The sequence below is a fragment of the Microcebus murinus genome, chromosome 22, assembly GCF_040939455.1.
Source record: "Microcebus murinus isolate Inina chromosome 22, M.murinus_Inina_mat1.0, whole genome shotgun sequence".
Classification (NCBI taxonomy): domain Eukaryota; kingdom Metazoa; phylum Chordata; class Mammalia; order Primates; family Cheirogaleidae; genus Microcebus; species Microcebus murinus.
Window position 1 is genome coordinate 24,339,836 of NC_134125.1, and position 9,015 is coordinate 24,348,850.

The 9,015-nt window shown below is 45.2% G+C and overlaps 1 protein-coding gene across 2 annotated transcripts in view; it reads right to left on the reverse strand.

Moving 5' to 3' along the window:
• SPECC1L (sperm antigen with calponin homology and coiled-coil domains 1 like) overlaps positions 1–7,221 on the reverse strand; it is a 170,098-nt gene extending 162,877 nt beyond the window's left edge. Inside the window, exon 1 of one of the 2 annotated variants that reach the window (XM_012749269.2) lies at positions 7,091–7,221. The gene's annotated coding sequence lies outside the window, so the exon portion shown is untranslated. Of the gene's footprint in view, positions 1–6,537; positions 6,902–7,090 lie in introns of those variants that run through there. The other variant, XM_012749270.3, reaches the window with a different exon arrangement.
• Between the last annotated feature and the right edge of the window lie 1,794 nt (positions 7,222–9,015).

Genomic DNA, 9,015 nt, shown 5'->3' on the forward strand with positions numbered 1-9,015 from the left:
TTTTGTTTGTTTGTTTTTTTTTTGAGACAGAGTCTCACTTTGTTGCCCAGGCTAGAGTGAGTGCCATGGCATCAGCCTAGCTCACAGCAACCTCAATCTCCTGGGCTCAAGCAATCCTCCTGCCTCAGCCTCCCAAATAGCTGGGACTACAGGCATGCGCCGCCATGCCTGGCTAATTTTTTGTATATATATTTTTAGTAGGTCAATTAATTTCTTTCTATTTTTAGTAGAGACAAGGGTCTCGCTCGGGCTGGTTTCGAACTCCTGACCTCAAGCAATCCGCCCGCCTCAGCCTCCCAGAGTGCTAGGATTACAGGCATGAGCCACCGCGCCTGGCCCCCCAAAAATTTTAAAACATGCAAAAAGAAAACTCAGCTCCTGCTCAAGAATTCTTGGGCCCACTGGGGTAAAACAAAATCATGATAAGGGCACACTAGTGTCTCCTATAGTGTCTCCTATATGGGAGAATATAGTACGGAGAGAAAATGGGCATTTATTGAGAGAAAAGGTCCAACCTCGATTTTTCAGGAATAAAGCAGCCCTGAAGACAGCTTTAGGAATTCAAGGTGGGGGGGTAGGGTGGCATGGGCAATATACGTAACCTTAACATTTGTACCCCCATAATATGCTGAAATAAAAAAAAAATCAATGACATAAAAATAAAATAAAATACTAGCACTACGGAAAAAAAAAAGGAATTCAAGGTGAATAGGTGCCATTAGAAAACAAACAACTTAACTGGGATTTTCCCAAGAACACAAGAAGAGAGAGAGGAAGAAGGGGACAGTTTTAATTTTTAACAGGTATTTATTTGTCTTTTTTAATTTTTTAAAAATTTTTATTGATTCATTTTTTTTAGAGATGATATCTCGCTAGGTTATCCAAGCTGGACTTGAACTTCTGGGCTCAAGTGATCCTACCGTCTCAGCCTACAGAGTAGCTGGACTATAGCCTGGCACCATTGTGCCCAGGTAAAATAGGTGTTTCTTGACAAATCGTAACAATGCTGCCAGTTTCTTTGCATGCCTCTTTCCTACTCCTTCTCAGGCCTTTCTTTTGTGTATGTTCAGTTCTTTGTTTCTTTGAGACAGAGTCTCCCTGTCACGTGGGCTACAGTGCCATGGCATCAGCCTAGCGCATAGCAATTCCCCTGCCTCAGCCTCCTGAGTAGCTGGGACTACAGGTGTATACCACCACACCCGGCTAAATTTTTCTATTTTTAGTAGAGATGGGGTCTCGCTCTTGCTCAGGGTTCAGGCTGGTCTCAAACTCCTGAACTCAAGTGATCCTCCCACCTAGGCCTCCCAGGGTGCTAGGATTACAGGCGTGAGCCACCTCACCCAGCCCTATGTGTATGCTCAGTTCTTTAAAAAAGAAGTTCAGGCCGGGCGCGGTGGCTCACGCCTGTAATCCTAGCACTCTGGGAGGCCGAGGCGGGCGGATTGCTCGAGGTCAGGAGTTCAAAACCAGCCTGAGCAAGAGCGAGACCCCGTCTCTACTATAAATAGAAAGAAATTAATTGGCCAACTAATATATATAGAAAAAACTAGCCGGGCATGGTGGTGCATGCCTGTAGTCCCAGCTACTCGGGTGGCTGAGGCAGGAGGATTGCTTGAGCTCAGGAGTATGAGGTTGCTGTGAGCTAGGCTGACGCCACAGCACTCACTCTAGCCTGGGCAACAAAGCGAGATTCTGTCTCAAAAAAAAAAAAAAAAAAGAAGTTCAATAATGAGTTTTCTTTTTAGAAGCAAAGTATTTTTCCTCTTTAAATTTTGTTTTCCCTAGACTATATGAACAATGGATAAACCTGAAATTTAATATCTTTTTTTTTTTGAGACAGAGTCTCGCTTTGTTGCCCAGGCTATGAAATTTAATATCTTAATCTCTTAAACCCTTCCTGTCCAAACGTATCAAACTTTTTAAAAAAAATGGTGAAAAGTATACAAGACAGGGCGACTTCCGGGGCCCCCGCTCTTGGGGCCCCAGAACCTCGTCCAAAAAAAAAAAAAAAAAAAAAAAAAAAAAAAAAAGTATACAAGACAAAAAAAGAGAAGCAATCTGCACCAAATGCACATTCTTTCCAAAGTTTGGAACACAGATGATGACCATTTCTGGATGATAAAATAGATGTTAGAGACAGAGTCCCCTCTTTTAGGAAATAAGATTTGAATTAGATGCTAAGATACAGTTCAATGGACTTTGCAAGTTGACGTGTACTGCTGGGAGGTGTCTCATGGCTGGTGGGGTCAAGTGAAACTGGAATGAAATCTCCTTAAAGGCAGGGACTAAGTGATCCACTTCCTATGTAACACTGAAATGCCTAGCACTATACCAGCACCCAGCAGATTCAACAACTTTCCATGAAGCCACACGCTCTGCCACACACTCTGCTACGCACACTCTGGTGCCACTGTCTAGTGGAGGCAGCAGAAAAGATGCAGTGTGCCAAATCCTATGTGCACAGAGTGCTGGGCAAGCCTGCAGGAGACTGGGGGACCAGGGAAGCCTTCTAGGCAAGGTCTCAATGTCTGAGCTGAGTTTTAAAGGCGATGATCAAATGAAATGAAAGAATATTCCAGCAGAGGGAGACAAGGAGACTAAGACAAATTTCAAGGGACCAAGAGCTGCTCAGCACAACTCTGTGAAGCAGGCACACAGAGTTCGTAGGAGAGCAGAGGGCAGAACTGAATGATAAAGTGTCCTGGATAGTTCAGGAGATCTTATTACCAAGGCAGTGGGAGCCACTGAAGGTTTTTAAATGGAAGAGTGACTGTGAACAGATTAATTGTTTGGAAAGACAGAGGCAGGAATAAACCTCTAGATTTAAACCAAAAAAAAACAAAAAAAGAAAGAAAGAAAGAAAACAACTACAATGAAGATGTGGGAAAAGGGATCAGGAAAAACACTGTTAAAAGATCTTTACTCTTGGCCGGGCACTGTGGCTCAGGCCTGTAATCCTAGCACTCTGGGAGGCCGAGGCGAGAGGATCACTTGAGCTCAGTTCAAGACCAGTCGGAGCAAGACCTAGTTTTTACTAAAAATAGAAAAAATTAGCCAGGCATGGTGGCACATGCCTGTAGTCCCAGCTACTCAGGAGGCTGAAGCAGGATTGCCTGAGCCTATGAGTTTGAGGTTGCACTCTAGCCCGGGTGACAAAGCGAGACTCTGTCTCAAAAAAAAAAAACCTTCATTCTCTTCTCTCATGGACAAATTTTCTTTCTGGGGTTACCAAATTATCCTTTGAAAATGGGGAACTCAGAGGTAGCTGACAGCAGTCAACCAGTCCTCAGAATTAGTATTATAAAGAATTAGAAGTCATATTTTAATTTCAATTCAAGATGCTTTAAAAAAATTCACCCCTTTACACATTTTGATATGTTGCAGGTTTTTTGTTTTTTTTTTTAATAGACATTTTTGCCAAAGAATGTTGCAGGTTTTTTTGTTTTATTTTTTGAGACAGAGTCTTGCTTTGTTGCCCAGGTTAGAGTGAGTGCCCTGGCGTCAGCCTAGCTTACAGCAACCTCAAACTCCTGGGCTCAAATGATCCTTCTCCCTCAGCCTCCCAAGTAGCTGGGACTACAGGCATTCACCGTGATGCCCGACTAATTTTTTCTATATATATTAGTTGGCCAATTAATTTGTTTCTATTTATAGTAGAGACAGGGTCTCGCTTTGCTCAGGAGCTGGTCTTGAACTCCAGAGCTCGAGCAATCCGCCCGCCTCGGCCTCCCAGAGAGCTAGGATTACAGGCGTGAGCCACTGCGCCCGGCCCCCAAAATACATTCTTTCAGCCGAATTTCTTGATGGTCATGTTGTTTCATAGCAAAAGGCTGAAGCCACAATGTTAAAAGATTTCTGAGCTGACAGAACCCCATGGGGGTACTTTACCTTGCAGCTGGTCTATTCAGTACTAACAATTCCAACCACTAGGAGGAATTTCCCTGCCTAGGCTTATTTTGTTGGCACACCACACACACAAAAAAATCTCCTGACATTTTATATCCAATAAGAAAGGACCTATTTAAAGGATGATCAGAATAAGAGTATTTTTAATGCCAAGCATATTTAACAGCTTTCTCAGAAGATTTCTCAGTGGATTGTGATAAATGATCTCAAAGTAAAATCATATTTACTCTTAAAAAATAATTTATAAATAATGCCAGTAATCCCAGATACTCAGGAGGCTGAGACAGGAGGATCATCTGAGACCAAGAGCCGGAGATTGCAGTGAGCTATGATAGCACGCCACAGCACTCCAGCCTAGGCAACAGAATGAGACCTTGTCTCAAAAAAAGGAAAATTTAACACCAAGAAAATAGACTTTTTTTAAAAGAAATGACAGTCCTTTTATTGGACCAAATTTAGCTTTATGAAAACTCCCAATATTATCCTTGTTTTTCTCATTACACTAAGGCCCATTCAACACTCCATCCATTTCAGGTGCCTTACCACAGAGTCTCCAAGATTCATTCTCACCAACTTTACAAGGACACCCACCCCTCCCATCTTTGAAGAGGGACAACAGGCAATGTCATGGAACTGATGAGAAGATGAAGTTCTACCCCTGGCTGAAGAAGATTCTGTAGACAAGGACTTTTTAAATGTTAAAATATGACCTCAAGCTTCTTTCCATCCCCTTGAACTTTACAGATGGGGAAATGAAGGTCCAAAAAGGAAAGCTGAGTTGCTCAAAGCCATAAGCCAAGAAGACCATTTCTCCAGCCTCCTGACATCCTGTCACTGCTCCTTTATGGGGCTGGGCAGTTTGCTAATACTATGCACAAGTCCATCATGTGATTTACATTTGTATATGGTTACATGGCAAGTCTTACGTATTGATTTTTTTTTTCCTTTTTTTTTTCTTTTGAGACAGAGTCTCTCTCTGTTGCCCAGACTAAAGTGAGTGCTGTGGCATCAGCCTAGCTCACAGCAACCTCAAACTCCTGGGCTCAAGCAATCCTCCTGCCTCAGCCTCCCGAGTAGCTGGGACTACAGGAATGCACCATCATGCCCGGCTAATTTTTTGTATATATATTAGTTGGCCAATTAATTTCTTTCTATTTATAGTAGAGATGGGGGTCTCGCTCTTGCTCAGGCTGGTTTCGAACTCCTGACCTTGAGCAATCCGCCCTCCTAGTCCTCCCAGAGTGCTAGGATTGATTAATAGGCGTGAGCCACAGCGCCCGACCCGTATTGATATTTATTTTTATTTATTTTTTTCTTTTTAAAGACAAGGTCTCCCTCTGTCATCCAGGCTGGAATACAGTGGTGTGATCATAGTTCACCACAGCCTCAGACTCCTGGGCTCAAGCAAAGCAACCCTCCTGCCTCAGCCTCCAGAATGGCTAGGACTACAGGTTCACACCACCACACCTGGCTATGAGTCTTCTGTATTATGAGAACTCAACCCTGATAGTAATTTTGACATTACTATCACCTGAGTCATCTGGAACATAAGATAAGATGTATTGAGTCAAATCAGTGATAAGACAACTAGTACTTCAGAGAAATCACATCTCAAGGCGACACTCTGCAGACACACACCATAAAGTTCAGAAGTTTGAAACAGAAATCTTAATACAAACTTCATTTTGACCACAACTACTATAATTATTCTCCATTCACTACTGTACTTGACACTCATGTATTTGGACCGTTGCCAAGGTGCAGTGATAAAACTTTCCACTTTCTTACTGAAAATGAACGTCAAGAATATCCCTTCAAACCTGGTACCCACGGGCAAGCATTACAAAGCATTTTCTAGCTATCAAAGTTGCTGAGTCTTAAAAAGCCTCTGCTTTGTGTGACTAAATCAAAAGGGAAAAGGAGACATTTTTATGGGAAAAAAAACTTATTGGATCAGCCATTTCTTTATAGAAAAAATTTTATCCAGATTAATATTCTACTTCTCCTTTCACCATACACCACCATTCTGTGTTGGTTTGCCTATTTTATAACACACGTCTTATTTTTATGCCTTGTTTTTAATTATTAAGAAAAATTACTATAGTCCTTTTGGTTATCACCTACAATGGCAAAACTGCAGTTCCCTACAAACACCAGAAATGACTGCTGTTGTCTAGGAAGCCCACAGCTGTGATTTCATCTCAAGAGGCATCCTCCTTGGTGACAGCAAATGTTGCTGGGCTTTGCAACATTTTTTAAAGGTTCCTGTATCTGTTACTAACTTGGGAAACGTTATCAATGGCTTGAGATGCTCTTTTTATAACAAAAACATTTTTCCTGTCATCAATTAAGCAGTAAATTTATGGAAATTTTTCCCGACCCTTCCTGCTACTTTCGGACAAACCATCAAGAGCATCAACAAATCAAGCTTCCCTACATTTGAATAATCACAGGAATTCTTACTTGGTCCGTAAACAGGCTAGAACTACCTGGAAACTGATCTCTTTTCCAGTTATCTCCAGGGCAACTTGCCAAAGACTGGACAACGATGCCTTAAACTTAACCACTTAAGCTAAATACAATTACCAAATTGCTGGAAATGCAAAATTTTCTCGGCAAAGCACACCCAACCTGATGCAAATAACCAAGTTTCGAGAAGAAAGGACAGTCCGCCTGCTTCGGGCTGCCCTCCCAGCGAAGCGGGGCGCGGGCCCCGCTGCAGCAGCACCCGCAGCTGGCCCGGGGAACTCCGCCTGCGGCCCCTGCTTCCCACGCCGCGTCCCGGGGACAGCGGAGCAACGCTGTCCCCGCCCGAGGAAGGGGACCAGGACGATGGGGCGGCGGCGGCCACTCCCCGGGCGCCGGGAGAGCAAAGCGCGAAGGTCGGACCCCGCCTCTCGGCACGGAGACGACCTGGGGGACCAGAACCAGCTGGGCCCCAACACCAGCGGACAGCTGCCCGCGAGCCCTGGGGGACTCGGGAGCCGGGAACCCAGGACTCAGGGGGGGACGGCGCAGGCGCCGGGCGTGCAGAGTGCGGGGGAGGGGGGTGGTCCCGGAGCGGGACAGCGCAGGCGCGGGGCCCGCCGGGGTCTGCGGGGCCGCCCGGGCCTGGTCGCGCGGGCGGCGCTGAGGTGAACTGAACCCCCAGCGCACGCTGAGGGAACCCGGCCCTGGCTCTTACCGCAGGGCGCTGCATCGCTCGCTCGCTGGCTCCGGGCTAGGGCCGGGCGGCGGGCTCGCCCGGTGGCGCGGCTGGGATCCGTTGAGTCCAGCCTCAGGGCAGCAGCCAACCCCGCGGCGCCGCTCGCCCGGCCCGCCCTGCCTCCCTCACGGCCCCCGCCCTCGGCCCGCCCCTTCACCGCCCCGGACGGCCGCGGCCGCCTGCGCAGGCGCCATACCGGCCCCGCCCACATCCCGCCATTGCGCAGGCGCCCACCGCTCCGCCCTCCCGGCTCGGGTCCCTCCGGGCTCTGGGTTGCGCAGGCGCTTTGCCTTTCGGCCCTTCTCCAACGACGCCCATGCAGCCAGTACGCTGGCGTCAGGTCTTGTGCTGGAGCCTGTGGAGGTGTGTGCACCTGGAGGCCCCGCAGGTGAAGCGGGATGATACCTAGAGTCCTCTAGCTCAAAGGCTCTCCTCAGCGCGGAGGTCCGTCATTCCTGCAGCACGTATTTACAGGGTGCCAGAGACGGCGCTAGGCAAGAGCCAGACAATGGGGCAAAAGCCACCCAAGCTCTGCCCTCCTGGCGCTAGCAGGGAGCACAGACAAAACACACGTGAGCGCCCAGACACGCGCGCATGCATATTAAGCTAAATAGCCTTTGTCAAGTTGGAACGCATTGCAATTACCCTGCAGGATTTTTCCTTTGATAGTTTGAGCTACTTCAATAAGTTTCTTTTATTACGTTATTTTAGGTTCCTAGGAAAAACACAACTTGGTATTGATATATTTTAATACGTAGCTGGACGCTTTGCAAATCTTGTTAGTACTTTTTCATATACATAAGAGAAGTGGGCCTACACTTTTGACGTCTTGTGCTGTCCATGTCTGGTTTGGTATTAAGCTTATACTAAATTCACAATGAGTTGTGGGGAATTCCATTTTCTTTTTCTGGAAGATTATAAGATCAGGACTTTCTATTTTTTCTAATGTTTGCTGACCACGCCTATAAAATCATCCAGGCCAGGTGTTTTTCTTTGGTTTTGTCTTTGTGAGATTTTTGAGAAGATGGGATATAAATTTTAAACTAGCATTCAATATCTGTAATGGTTCTAGATTTAGACAGACTTTTCTATTTCTTCCTACTTCATCTTTCTAAGTTCTATTTTTCTATAAAACTGTCTTTTTTGTCATTGTTTTCAAAATCATTGGTATAAAGTTGTTGATGTGATTCCCTATGGTTTGTGTTTATTTCTGAATAGGTAATACATTTGCATATTTCAAAATTCAGAAGGCACTATGTCAACCCCAACACCACTCCTGTAGTTCTCCAGATGCAACCAAGTATGTTCACTTTCTTGATATCCTTCTAGAGATATTTATGAATATAAACAGATGTCCAAATAAACAGGTATATTCTTTTGCATTTTTTTTACATAAATAGTACTGTACCTACTGATCTATATCTTTGTTTTATTTTTAGAGTCTTGCTCTGTTGCCCAGACTGGAGTATAGTGGCATGATCATAGCTCTCTGCAGCCTCAATCTCCTGTGCTCCAGTGATCCTCCCCACTCAACCTCCCAAATAGCTGAGATCACAGGCTCCCAGCACCACACCCAGCTTGATTCTGTTACAAGGACAGTTGTGATGGCATTTAGGGCCCACCTGGATAACCCAGGATAATCTCCTCTCACAAGATCCTTAATTTACCAAATCTGCAAGGACCTTTTTCCAAATAAGGTAGCATTTACCGATTTCAGAGATTAGGACCTGATACCTTTGGCGGCCATTATTCAGCCTTCTACAATATGCATTCTTTTGTGTCTGCCTCCTTTCTCTCAACATAAGATCTGTGAGATTCATCTGTCTTGTTGCATGTATCAGTGGCACAGGACATGAATGCCATTTTGGTTGCTGTGTAGCATTCCATTTTATAAATTTACCATA